Source organism: Oratosquilla oratoria, chromosome 25, assembly GCF_046742065.1.
Source record: "Oratosquilla oratoria isolate Oo_2021 chromosome 25, ASM4674206v1, whole genome shotgun sequence".
Taxonomy (NCBI): Eukaryota; Metazoa; Arthropoda; class Malacostraca; order Stomatopoda; family Squillidae; genus Oratosquilla; species Oratosquilla oratoria.
In genome coordinates, this window is record NC_134801.1 from 24,795,518 (window position 1) to 24,810,259 (window position 14,742).

Consider the following 14,742-nt stretch of genomic DNA (forward strand, 5'->3'; position numbering starts at 1 on the left):
CGAGCGGTTTCCCTTGCACGAGCGATCGATAAAAAATCCTCTAGTGTCGCGCTGGAACTCGTTTGTAGGAGTTGGCGTACGGTTTCGACGTCTCGTAGACCTATGATGAGTTGGTGTTTCACTTGTGTCTCACGGCAATTTAACCCGGTGCACAGCTCAACTTCACGTGTGAGCTGCGATAGACGCTCGTAGAAGGCGTTGACCGATTCTCCATTCTCTTGCTTGCAATTTGTAAATGCCAATCGTCGTACGGACTCATTACACTTCTCCCTGTAATGCACTCGAAGTTTGTTCAAGATTTCTTGTACAGGGAGAGTAGAGTCGCGTGGTACTCCGAGAGTGTCCTCTAGGAGTGATCGTACACCGTCATGTAGGTATGCCCGGAGTGTGGCCATTTGTTGCTTGTGCTTTAGCGAATGGAAGTTTGTTAGGGTGGAGAAATCGTCGAATTTGGCGGACCATGCGTCAAATTCCTTGTATGACATCTCCGGCATCAGTATGGGAGGTGGCTTTGGAGAGACGACGGGTGATTTGGTGGAATCCGTGGAGTTATTTCCATGTGCCGTGGGGGTTGTGATAAGGCGGGCGAGGGAGCTCGCTAACAACCTGAGTACATCTTGCTCATCTTGGGTTGCGTTTCCGGGTGTTATGGAAGTGTCTGGCTGTGAGTTGTCGGGGGATGACTGATCTGGCGTCGCCATGGCGTTGGTTTCGTCAAAATCGGCCGATTGGCGGGCGAGATATGCTATGCACGTAAATCAACACGCGCGTGAGATCAGTGTTCAGTAGGCCCCGGGCAGGCGGTGAACGTGGGAGGTCTCTCCGGAGGGAGAGGGGGCTAATGAGTAATGACGCCTTGGGTACACCGGCTTAATCCGACATAGACACATGTGCCACATAGTTGGGAAGGCTTATGGGAGGGTCTTGATTGAGAGGATTAGGAAAGGAACAGAGGGAGTAATTGGTGAGAAACAGTGTGGGTTTAGGACAGGTAGGGGTTGTGTAGATCAGATTTTTGGGATGAGACAGATATGTGAGAAAGCTACAGGAAAAGGTAAGGATGTTTTTTGGGCCTTTATGGATTTGGAAAAGGCTTATGACAGGGTGCACATGAAGGCACTGTGGGAGATATTACAGATACATGGGACAGGAAGAAACCTGTTAAGAGCATTCAAGAGTTTTTACAAGAGTAGTAGATTCTGTGTTAGAATCAGAAATGGAGAGTGAGTGGTTTGAGGTAAAGGTGAGACTTCACAAGGGATGTGTTATGTCACCTTGGCTGTTCAATTTGTACATAGATGGGGTGGTGTGAGAGATAAATGCAAGGTTAACGGGCTGGGAATTGGAGATAGATAGAGAAAATAGAATAAAATGGGAGATAAGCCAGTTGTTGTTTGCTGATGACATTGTACTTTTGGTAGAATCTGAGGAGGGATTAAGCAATTTAGTGACAGAGTTTGGGAAGGTGTGTGAAAGAAGGAAGTTAAATATAAATGTAGGGAAAAGTAAAGTGATGATACGTACAAGAGGAGAATGTGGCAGCAAATTGGAAGTGAGTATTAAGGGAGAAAGACTGGAAGAACTGGATAGCTTTAGATACTTGGGTGTGAATGTGGTGAGAAGGGGAGGAGTGGAGGTGGAGGAAGAATGTAGACTGAGAGAAGCAAGTATATGCCTTGGGGGATTAAAAAGTGTAATGAGAAATAGACATTTGGGAGTGGATGCTAAGAGGAGATTGTATTTACCTAGTTTTACCTAGTTGTACCTTACAGGAAGGGGAGCTATGCTTGTGGTGTCCCGTCTTTGTATCTCTTCATATCTAGTTTGCTCTAAAATTATTGTATTGTTTTTACACACACTGTTCTTTTGTCTAATATATTCAATACATCCACTACTCTGTGGGGAAAGCTGTTCTTTTTCAGGTTTCTTCTGTAATTATCCTTTTTAAATTTCTTTCCATGTCCTCTTGTGTTTCTCTTATCCCAATTTAGTAAGTCTTCTCTATCAAGGATTTCCATGGCTATCATAACTGTAAATCGTCAACAAGTCACCTCTTTCTCTTCTTTGTTCCAGAGTCGGCAACTCCTATTCTAACAATCTTTCTTCATATGAGAGTTTTATTAGTTCTGGGGCCATCTTCGTAGCTGCTATCTGGATTCTCTCGATCTTCTTTATATTCTTTTTCATACTGGATGACCATAGCATTGCTGCATACTCCAATTTAGGCCTTATCAATGTGACTAGTATTTTCTTTACAATTTTTTTTATTGAAGTAGGTAAAAGCCACTTTTATTGATCTTAGCAAGTTATAGGTTTTGCCAACAATTTTATTTATATGTTTGTCAGGGGACATATCTTTTGTGATGATCACTCCCAGGTCTTTTTCAGATTCCTCTTTCTTTACTTCTTTTTCACCAATTTTATATCCTGATATCCATTTTTTACTTTTTCCAAACTCCATTATGCTACATTTTTTAATGTTGAATTCCACTTCCCACTTCTGACTCCATTTTCAAACCCTGTTCAGATCTGTCTGTATCAAGTCACAGTCCATTTCAATACTCATTTTCTATAATAAAAAAAAATAATGGTAGTGGGTCCAGTTACTTACACCTTCCCGTGGTAAAAAGCGTTACAGCCGAGTTTTGGCCGTGAGGGTTTTTTGTGTTCCAGAATGATTCTAGGTGTCAGGTTATTTGCGGTGTCCCGGGTTATTTTGAGGGAAGATGGTTGGAGCTACATCAAATCTGAGGGTGCAAAGGCACCGCCACTTCTGGAGATGGGTGACGGGGCAGAAGAAGCTCAGCAAAGGAGAGGTAGATAAGAACGTGGAAATGAGCAAAGCACTAAAAAGTGAGCACAAGGAGAAGTTCCCTAGCCTCTACGGGGGGCAGACCAAAGGGCTACAAGTAAGGGAGCAGATAAAGGTGTTCCAGCGAAAAGTAATAACCTTTAACAATCTGCTAAAGGAGCAGAAAGACTGTGTTTATGACGACGGTTTGCTGGATTCCCTGGAAGTTTACGCTGGAGAAATTCCCGAAGAAAGGATAGAAGGTTTCACGAAACACTACTTTGCTGGCTACATAAGCTTCACCAAACACGGGGGAAAGTCTGACCACAAAGAGTACCAGAAACACTACCTGGAGAGGAGCTTCGGGACACAAAAACGCCTAGAAAAGGCGAAAGCCTACGCGATAAAAATAGCCCGCAAACAAGCTCATAGGACTGAGGAACCTCCCCAGGGAGAAATCGTTCCTGTGGACATCGAAGAAGGTCCACTTCCTATGGTCGTCGCAGAAGAACAAGAGGCGGAGCCTGAAAAGAGTATAATAGAGGAACGAGTAGAAATGGAGCCGGAGGTTCGCCCGTCTATTGGTGTTGGCGGTCCGGAGCCAGTTCCGTTACCTGTGGATGTTACTCTGGAAGAGTTGAAGCAAAGCTTGAAAGAGACCAAGGCAGAAAACAGTAAACAAGGGAAAAGGCGCCCGCGACGAACAATAGGCGATATAGCAGCCGAATTTTATAAGAAGGCCACAGAAATCGCTGCAGAGAAAGTTGCTAAAGCAGAGATTAGACGTATTAAAAGGGAAAAAAAGGCTAAAGAAATCAAGGTGGCGAAAGTTATTGGAATGGAGGTTAAGCGTATGAACAAGACCGATTTACCGCATTCGCTTACCCCGAACTGTCATCTTCTTAATATAAAAAATTTTAATGGTTGCTTACGCCGTCCGGTGGTAATTCGGTCACACCTTCGCGTTTGGTGGTAAATCGGTTACACCGCCAACTACGGTGAAGAAGAAGAACTCGAAGAAGAAGAAGAACTCGAAGAAATCGAAGAAGAAGAAGAGGAAGAACTCGAAGAAGAAGAAGAAGAAGAAGAAGAAGAAGAAGAAGAAGAAGAAGAAGAACTCGAAGAAGAAGAAGAAGAAGAACTCGAAGAAGAGGAAGAAGAAGAACTCGAAGAACTCGAAGAAGAAGAAGAAGTAGAACTCGAAGAAGAAATCGAAAAACTCGAAGAAGAAGAACTCGAAGAACTCGAAGAACTCGAAAAAGAAGAACTCGAAGAACTCGAAAAAGAAGAACTCGAAAAAGAAGAACTCGAAGAACTCGAAAGAGAAGAACTCGAAGAAGAACTCGAAGAAGAAGAACTCGAAGAAGAAGAAGAACTCGAAGAAGAAGAACTCGAAGAAGAACTCGAAGAACTCGAAGAAGAACTCGAAGAACTCGAAGAAGAACTCGAAGAAGAACTCGAAGAAGAACTCGAAGAACTCGAAGAAGAACTCGAAGAACTCGAAAAAGAACTCGAAGAACTCGAAGAAGAACTCGAAGAACTCGAAGAAGAACTCGAAGAACTCTTTATTTTCCAAAAAAAGGGGCGTAGCCCAGGGCGCGCAGCGCCCGCGCCTAAGGCGCAGCGCCGCAGGCCAAGGCCCCCGGCGTAGCTGGGCCGGCGCAGCCGGTGGGCTTGTCTTTAACAATTTTGCATCATCTGCAAAGAAGCTCATGTAACATTCCACCCCCTCATACATGTCATTCATATGAATGGCAAACATTATTGGAGCCAGGACTGATTCTTGTGGGACTCCACTAATTACCTCTTCCCAAGTAGAAGTCTGTGATGGGGGAATTCCCTGTGGTGGGGGAAAAGAATACTGCCACCAAGTTTCCCACTTGGATCGTAAGAGGCGAGAAGAAAGGGACGGGGAGAGGGACTAGGCATCCTTCTCCCTGTAGCCCCAAGGGGCAGATTCCTAAAAAGAAAAGGAAAGGCATAAGGGGTGCTGGAGGGCCTCGGGCCAGTACCCTAAGGTTTGGGTCTTTTAATGTGCGTGGATGTGGTACAGATGAGAGTAAAAGGGAAGAGATAGGTAGTATGTTTGTGAGAAGAAAGATGGATGTGTTGGCTTTGAGTGAAACTAAGTTGAAAGGGAAGGGTGAGTGTAAGTTTGGGAGTGTAAGTGGGAGGTTATCAGGAGTGAAGAGAGGGCGAGGGAGGGAAGGGGTGGCTATTCTAGTAAGTGAGGAGATAGGTAAACAGATAGTGGAGTGGAAGGAGGTTTCCTCAAGGATAATGTGGATGAAGGTGAAGCTGGGAAAGGAGATGTGGGTCTTTGTAAGTGCATATGGGCCTGGCAGTGAGAAGAGCATGGAAGAAAGGGAGGCCTTTTGGATAGATTTAAATGAGTGCATAGAGGGTTTAGGAAGAAATGTCAATGTAATAGTACTGGGAGACCTTAATGCTAGGGTGGGAAATGGTCCAATCGATGGAGTGGTTGGGAAGTGTGGAGTTCCAGGAAAGAATCGTAGTGGAGAGTTGATGGTGGAAATGTGTCTAGAAAGAGAGTTGATGATAGCAAATACAGTGTTTCGGAAGAAAGTCAAGCATAAGTACACATGGGAGAGGGTGGTGGAGGGAAGGGTGGTAGATAGAGCGCTAATGGATTATGTAGTGGTAAATAGGATTATGATAGGAAGAGTTAAGGATGTACATGTGCTAAGGGGAGAGGGTGGGGGAATATCAGATCATTTTTTGGTGGAAGGTAAGCTGAGAGTGGAGGATAGATGGAGAAGGAGGAAAGGGACAAAAGGTAGGGAGGTTCTTAGAGTGAATTCCTTGAATGAAAAGGAAAAGGAGAAGGAGTACGAAAAGAAGCTGAAGGAGGAGTGGGAGGGAGTAAAGGATAGAGCAGAGATGGGTGTGGAGGAGGAATGGGGATGGTTCAAGGAGGGAGTCTTAAAGTGTGCAAGGATGGTGTGTGGAACAAGAAGGACAGGGGGAAATAGAAGAAAGGGTAGTGAATGGTGGGATGAGGAAACAAAGAAGGTTGTAGAAGAGAAGAAGCGAGCATTCACAGATTGGTTACAAAAGAGGACAGGGGAGTCATATGAGACGTACAAAGAAAAGAAAAGAGAAGTAAAGCAAAAGGTAAAGGAGGCAAAGAGGAGAGCAGATGTGAAATGGGGTAGGAGTATGACAGAAAATTTTGAAAGCAATAAAAAGATGTTTTGGAAAGAAATTAAGAGAGGAAGAGGAGGCGAATCAAGTAGGGAAGAAAAGGTAAAAGGTACAGATGGAGAGATGATAATGGAAGAGATAGCAGTGAGGGGAAGATGGGCAGAATATTTTAGGGAGTTGCTGAATGTGAAGGAGGATAGGGAAGGAAAGATAGCTGCAGTGGGAAATGCGAAGAAAATGAGAGTGATGAGTGAGGAGAATGGAGGAGAAATAAGGAAGGATGAGGTGAAGGCAGTTGTAAAGATGATGAAAGCAGGTAAGGCACCTGGTCTGGATGGATGCCATGAAGAATGTCTGAAAAAGGGAGGTTCAGTGATGGTGGACTGGTTGGTGAGGTTATTTAATGTTTGCTGGAGAGAGGGTAGAGTACCGGAGGACTGGAGAAGTGCCTGTATAGTTCCTCTTTACAAGGGAAAAGGGGACAAGTGTGAATGTAGTAATTTCAGAGGGATTAGCCTGTTGAGTGTAGTAGGGAAGGCTTATGGGAGGATCTTAATTGAGAGGATTAGGAGAGGAACAGAAGGAGTAATTGGTGAGGAACAGTGTGGATTTAGGACGGGTAGAGGTTGTGTAGATCAGATCTTTGTGGTAAGACAGATATGTGAGAAAGCTATAGGAAAGGGGAAGGATGTTTTTTGGGCTTTTATGGATCTGGAAAAGGCTTATGATAGGGTAGACAGAAAGGCAATGTGGGAGGTTATGCAGATTTATGGGATAGGAGGAAAGCTTCTGGGAGCTGTCAAAAGTTTTTATGAGAGTAGTAGAGCATGTGTTAGGATTAGAAATGGAGAGAGTGAGTGGTTTGAAGTAAAGGTGGGACTTCGTCAAGGATGCGTTATGTCGCCCTGGCTGTTCAACTTATACATGGATGGGGTGGTGCAAGAGGTAAATGCAAGGGTAGTGGGCAAGGGATTGGAGATGGTTAAAGAAAATGGAGAAAAGTGGGAGGTGAGCCAGCTGTTGTTTGCGGACGACACTGCGCTTGTGGCAGGGTCAGAGGAGGGATTGAGGAAGCTGGTGGCAGAGTTTGGGAGAGTATGTGATAGAAGAAAGCTAAAGATAAATGTGGGTAAAAGTAAGGTGATGAGATGTACAAGGGGTGAAAGTGGCAGTAGACTGGAAGTGAACATTAAGGGAGAGCGACTGGAGGAAGTGGATAGTTTTAGATACTTGGGTGCAAGTGTAGCAGGAAAAGGTGGAGTGAAGGTGGAGGTAGAATGTAGATTGAGAGAAGCGAGTAAATGCCTTGGTGGTTTAAAGAGTGTAATGAGGAATAGACGTTTGGGAATGGATGCGAAGAGGAGACTGTATGAAGGAGTGATTGTGCCAACAGCACTGTATGGGGCAGAAACGTGGAACATAAGAGAAGAAGAGAGAAGGAGTTTGAATGTGTTTGAGATGAGGTGTCTGAGAAGTATGGTGGGGGTTACTAGGCTGGATAGAGTGAGAAATGAGGAGGTGAGGAGGAGAACAGGGGTGAAAAAGGATTTGGGAGATAGGGTTGATGAAAGAATATTAGGATGGTTTGGACACATGGAAAGAATGAGTGAAGACTAGTAAAAGAGGTATGGAAGGCAGATGTGGAGGGAGTGAACATGAGGGGACGTCCTAGGATGAGGTGGATGGATGGGGTGAAGGGGGCTTTGGGGAAGAGGGGAATGTCTGTTGAGGAAGGAAGGGAGAGGACGGAAGACAGAGGTGAGTGGAGAATGGTTGTATATGGATGATGTTGTGACTGCATGAGGAGGAATGGGCGGGGGGTGGGGGGTGGGGTGGGGGTAGTATGTGTGAGTAAATTTTGACGCAGCCCGAAGGGATTTCTCCCCTCCTCGCCTTATATGCAAAGGGGGACGGAGAGGGGGGGGTCGCCGATTAAATGAAGCGGCCTTGCTGTGGATGTACTGTGTCTTGCGACACTGCTTCTGACCCAGGGCGGTGGGCAGGGTGCAGGGATGACCCGTCATCCAGGAGGTGCTCAGATGAGAGGAAGGGTGGGAGGGGTGTGGAGTGTATTTAGGGATGAAATGGGTGGGAGTGTTTTTATGCCTTTCCCTTTTTGGCTACCTCCCTTGGAAGGGGGAAAAAGCCTTGGTATATGTATGTATGTATGTAAGTAGAAGTCCTATCTCTGAGCACTACCCTCATTTTCCTGCCAAGCAAAGTCCTCCATCCATTTCAATAGTTTACTTTGTATCCCTCCTATGATTTCCAGTTTTTTTTAATAATTTTTGCGAGGGACTTTATCAAAAGCTTTTTGTAGATCTAGGAAAATGCAATCGGCCCACCCATCCCTTTCTTGTATTATATCTAGTAGTCTTGAGTAAAAAGCACCCCACTTCAGTGCAAGAAGACAATCTATGTCTCAGTGTTAAGACCTGTGTTGACATATGGCAGTGAACCCTGGTCCCTGAACACAAAATTAAAAAGCCGCATCCAATCAGCCAAAATGAAAGCCCTTAGGATAATAAAAGGAGTGACAAGACACGACAGATTAAGAAATAAGTGGATTAGGCAGGAAATAGGAGTGATGTCATTGTTGGATTTAATAGAAGATTGGAAGATGAGGTGGTACAGACACGTTATAAGAATGGAAGATTGGAGGTACCCAAAACAAATGCTGGAATAGGTACCCACCGGAAGAAGACCAGTAAGGAGACCCAGGACCAGATGGATAAAAGGTGTGGAAGAAGCATTAGAAAGAAGAGACACAAATTTGTCAGAAGTGCAAGAGAGATCTACGAGGATAAAGACACACGGAGAAGACTAGTGAAGAGCTGCCGCTGACGGGGTTATTCCTACCAGACGCAGGGTGCGAAAGGTGAGTAAAGTCATGAGTAAAAGGTACATGATCTTCCCTATCTAAATCCGAATTGTCTTGGATTCAGTATATTATCCTCCAGATGTTTTATCCATATAGTTTTTATAACTTTTTCACAGATTTTAGCTACTCTTTGTAAGGGAAGCCGGTCTGTAATTTGTTGGGTCTTCTTTATTTCCTCCTTTATAAATTGGGACAATATCAGCATTTTTCCAGTCTTCTGGCATTTTTCCTTCTTTGAGCAACAGCACTTTATGAGACAAACACGGAACATAAGAGGAAGAGAGGAGGAATTTGAATATGTTTGAAATGAAACGCCTGAGAAGTATCGTAGGAGTTATTAGGCTGGATAGAGTGAGAAATGAGGTGAGGAGAGTTGGGGTGGAAAGGGAGTTGTTGTTGTTTTTGTCATTCCCTAGACTGTCTGTCCGAGCAGTCCTGTCTCCCCAAGGAATGCCACAGCCGAAACTGGGTTTCCCACAAATCCTTTATAGAGTGTATGTTGTGTTGTTTGCGTGCATGATTGTGTATAATGCAGTCTTCCATTATGTGTTGTATGGTATGGGGTGAAGTGTTACATCCTGGGCAGCTGTTCACAATGCGGTCATCCAGCCTCTTCTGGTAGCTTGGAAGTGCTGGGTGGTGGCCGCACCGCAGTCTGGCCAGGTGGACTCTGTCCTTTCGTGGGAGAGAGGATTCAGAAGGGTGGATATCAGGGGGTCTGGCATGCAGCAGTGTGTTGTCTCTCAGTGTGTTAATGGAGCAGTGAGTGATATGATTATGAATATGTTTCCGGAGGCTGGTATTTGGTGGTTGTGGAGGAAGAGAAGAGAGTATCTGTGTGTGATACAGGTCTTTGGGTGTTGTTTTAATGTTTCTTGGTGTGTGTGGGTGTTCTGCTATGTAGTGTAGCGGGTGTGATGTGTTTGTGGTGGCTGCAGCAAGTGTTTGTGTGCCTCTCATGTCGAGGTGGTCCTTGACTTTGAGGACTTTTGTTTCATGGTGTAAATGGTCTGTAGGTGTTGTATTTGTGCAGCCTGTAATTGTTTTTAGGGCTTTGTTTTGTATGATTTGAAGGGTGTTGTGGTGTGTCTCACTGAGATTAGGAGCCCATGCAGGACTCGCATAATTCATCACTGAGCATATGCATTGTTTGTATATTGTTGTATTAGTTTCTTTGTTTTGTCCAAATGTTGTTCCAGTGATTGACTTAAGTGCGTTAAGTCTAGGTGTGCATTTGTTTTTTATGTTTGTGATGTGTTGTTTGAAATACATGGATGTATCGTATGTTACACCAAGAATTTTCGGTGTGTTTGTGTGTGGTATTAGAGTGTTATTGATGTAGAGATGAGGTATGTATTTGTGTTCTTTTGTCCAGTTGGTGAGAAGTGTTGCTGTAGATTTGGTTGGAGCTATTTTGAGTCTGTTTGTGATGAACCATGTGTTGAGTGTATCAAGGTATGGCTGGATTATTTCTGCAGCTTTGTCTGTGTTACGATGTGTGCATGTGATTGTTATGTCGTCTGCGTAGGAAGAGATTTGTATTTCTGAGGTGTCTGGTGTGGGCAAGTCATGCATGTATAGATTAAAGAGCGTGGGGGATAGAACAGAGCCCTGTGGTACTCCATTCTTAATGCTTCTGATGTGTGATGATTGGCCATTATATGACACATAAGCATTCCTACCTGCCAGATAATTAGCCAACCATTTTTTGGTGTTATTGTGCATGTCTGTGTCATATGTTTTATTTGTTAGGTTGTGGCGGGGGATAGCATCAAAAGCTTTACTAATGTCTAATGTTATAAAAAGTGTTCTGTGGTGGGGCCTATCTGAATTGATGCCATCTAAAATTCTTTGTGTGAGGTTTATCAGAAGAGTGTTTGTGGAGTGTAGTGGCCTAAAACCATGTTGTGAGTCAGCAAGGGGAATATGTGGTGTGACAAGTTGAAGTATTAGGCGTTCAATGACTTTAGAGGGGGTGCAGAGAAGTGTGATTGGGCGGTGCGATGTTGGGATTGTTGGGTCTTTGTTCGGTTTTGGAATGGTGATTATTTTACCATGCTTCCAGATGTTGGGTATAGTGTTGTGTGAATAGCTGTAGTTTGCAATGTTTGTGAGTGCGTGTATACCTTGTGGTCCAATGTGTTTTAGGTGGATGTTACTTATGTTATCAGGGCCACAGGCAGATGAGTGCTTGAGATTATGTATTGTGTGTTTTGTCTGACTGTCTATGAAGGGTGTATAGTCTGAGTCTGTGGGAAAGTCTTTCTTACGTCGAATAGTGAGTCGGTCATCAGGGTGAGAAGTGAGATGGCTTGTCTGTGCAAAATGATTTATGAGTGTGTTTGCTTGTTGTCTGTTTGAGGGTAGATTGTCTGTTGTGATTATTGCTGCGTGAGAGTGTGTTGTGTTACTGTTGGATAGTGTAATGCTGTTGAGTGTTTTGTACAATTTGCTGGTGTTTGTTTTGTGATCAAGTGTATTGCTAAAGTTTTGCCAATTTTGTGTTTTTTGTTTGTGTATTTTATTGGCAATCACAGTGTTTAGTGTTTGTATTTGGTCTGCTATGTTTTGAGGGATAGGTGTGGGGGTATTGTGTTTAAGCGTGTCTCGTTGTCTGATAAGGCCTTGGATTTCTGGTGTGAAGTTGGGGTTGTGTGATTTTCTGTTGCCTCAAGGGATGTATCTCTTGTCTGCGTTTTGTATGATTGTATTAAAAGTGTGCACAGCATTGTTTATGTTTGTGATTGGTGTACTGTTAAGTGTTTCAAAATGTTGTTCTGTCTCTTCAGTAAAAGCTTCCCAGTTTCTCTTGTAATTGGTGTATGTGTGTCTGTGGCCAACTGGAGTGCATCTTGTTTTGGTGGTGATGATGATTGGAAGGTGGTCAGAACCAAGGGTTCCGACCACTCTCCATGATGTTGTTGGGGTTAGGCGGGGGGATCAAAAGGTGATATCAGGAGAGGAGGGAGTGTAGAGGGCTTGGTGTGGGATATGTGTATGATTATGTGTGTTGTTCATGATAGTCAATGAGTCAAACTGAGTCTGTATATCAAGCCCTCTGTCTGTGTCAGGGTTGTCGACATACCAGGCAGACGACTTGGCGTTGAAGTCACCACCCATGATCAGGTTGGAATTGAGGCTAGTTGGTTAAATTGAGGTCTGAAGGTGTTTGGAACTGTGGGGGATGATTGGGGGGGAATGTACATGTTAACTATTGTCAGTGTTGATTTGTCGCCTGTGCGGATTCGAATGGATTGGATTTCTGTAGTGTTATCTGTGGTAGGGAGGAGAATTTTGGTTGTGGCACTTGTGTCCACAAAACAGATGGAGTGGTGGATCAGGGTGATGAGTCCACCGCCATTGCCGTCGGTCCGGTCTTGTCTGATGGTGTAATTATGAAATGATGGTGTTTTGTGTGAGTGTCTTAGTTTTGTTTCTTGTATAATTGCAATGTGTATGTTGTGTTGTTTAAGAAAGTGTTCGAGTTCATGTTTTTTCGTGTTAATACCGTCAATGTTGTGTTGTAATATGTTGATGTTGTGTGTTCTGTATGTGTTGTATGTTGCCGTTTGGGGTTGAGGTTGGGGTGTTAATGGGGAAGGTATAGGATCTGGGTTAGAGGGGGGAAAGGAGAGATTGGGGACAAAGGAAGGGGAGTACTGATTGGGGATAAGGGCAAAGGGAAATTGGGAGTGGGTAAGGGTGCTGGCTGTGGTTGGGGAGGTGGGAGTGGGGTTACTGGAGGGCAGGTAGAACATGTCCAAGTGTTTGTGTATTGGTTTGTGTCAGCAAGTGTTGTACAAGTGAGGTGGGCCCAATTTTTGCACATATTGCACTGAACTGAGCCCTTTGTCTGTCTGCTCGAAGTAATGGGTTTAGAGCATGTTGGGCATGTGTATTTTGTGGTGGGCCCAGGATTGCTCTCTACATCTCCGGCTAAAAGTAGAAGTGGAAAGGGAGTTGGGATATAGGATTGATAAAAGAGTATTAGGATGGTTTGGATACTTGAAAAGAGTGAGTGAAGAAAGATTAGTAAAAGAGGTGTGGAAGGAGGGAACACGAGGGGGTGATCTAGGATGAGATGGATAGATGGGGTATAAGGGGCATTGGGAAAGAGAGAAATGTCTGTTGAAGGAGAAGATAGGGGTGAATGGAGAATGGTTGTGTAGGGATGATGCAGTGATGCATAGAAGGGAGTGGGTGGGGGATGGGGGGTGAGGGAGTATGTGCGAGTATTTTCATGCAACCCAAAGGGATTTCTCCTGTCTTCTCTTTTTCTGCATGAGGGGATGGAGAGGGGGGTTGCTGATTAAGTGAAGCATCCTTGCTGAGGATGTGCTGTGTCTTGCTGCATTGATTTTCACCCAGGGCAGTGGGCAAGATGCAAGGATGATCTGTCACCCAGGAGGACCCAAGATAAGTGGGAGGGAGGGGGTGAATGGGAGTATGTGAGGATGGAATGTGGGGGAGTGAATTTTATGTCAATGTCTTTTGGCTATCTCCCTTGTTAGGGTGAAAAAACTGTTGGTATGTGTAATTTCTGGATATGGAATTAAACCATCACCCAAGAAGTTGGCAGCTATTCTTGATGTGCCTTCTCCCAAGTCTCTAAATGGGGTAAAATAATTTTGTGGGATGGTTATTTATTACAGGAGGTTTGCACCAAACTTTTCTAGTGATTTTTCATCTTTGTGCAATTTCATGAAGAAAAATGCAAATTTGATTTGGTCTAAAGAAGAAGCAAATGCTTTCAGTAAGGTCAATGCAAAGTTATCCAAGACCAACTTGGTTGTAAATTTTAATAGTGACAATCCAAGTAGATGTAGATGTATCACCACTTGATGTAGGTTACGTTTTAATATAAGAAAATGGATACGAGAAACCAGTAAACTTTGCTAGCAAGAAGTCAACAGCCTAGTTAAATTACTCGCAGCTGGACAAAGAAGCTTTAGGTTTGGTTTAGCAGTTCCAAAATTAAATATTTCTTATTGGGTCACAAGTTTGAGATCAAAACTGACCATAAACCTTTGCTTGGTTTATTTAGTAGGGCCTTATGACAGGGTAAACAGGAAGGCACTGTGGGAGGTATTGCAAATATATGGGATAGGAGGAAAGCTGTTAAGACCAGTCAAGATTTTTATGAGAGTAGTAGTGTGTGTGTTGGGATTAGAAATGGAGAGTGAATGGTTTGAGGTAAAGGTGGGACTTTGTCAGGGATGTGTTATGTCACCCTGGCTGTTCAGTTTATACATGGATGGGGTGGTGCAAGAGGTAAATGCAAGGATAGTGGGTCAAGGATTGGAGATGGTTAAAGAAAATGGAGAAAAGTGGGAGATAAGCCAGTTGTTGTTTGCTGACGACACTGCACTTGTAGCAGGATCAGAGGAGGGATTGAGGAAGTTAGTGACCGAGATTGGGAAGGTGTGCGAAAGAAGGAAGTTGAAGATAAATGTGGGTAAAAGTAAGGTGATGAGATGTACAAGGGGAGAAAGTGGTAGCAGACTGGAGGAAGTGGATAGTTTTAGATACTTGGGTGTGAATGTGGTGGGAAAGGGAGGAGTGGAGGTGGAGGTAGAATGTAGATTGAGAGAAGCGAGTAAATGCCTTGGGGGATTAAAAAGTGTAATGAGAAATAGACATTTGGGAATGGATGCTAAAAGGACGATTGTATGAAGGAGTGATTGTGTCGACAGCACTGTACAGAGCAGAAACATAGAACATAAGAGAGGAAGAGAGGATGAGTTTGAATGCGTTTGAGATGAGGTGCCTGAGAAGTATGATAGGGGTTACTAGGCTGGATAGAGTGAGAAATGAGGTGAGGAGGAGAACAGGGGTGGAAAGGGAGTTGGGAGAGAGGGTTGATGAAAGAGTATTGGGATGGTTTGGACACATGGAATGAATGAGT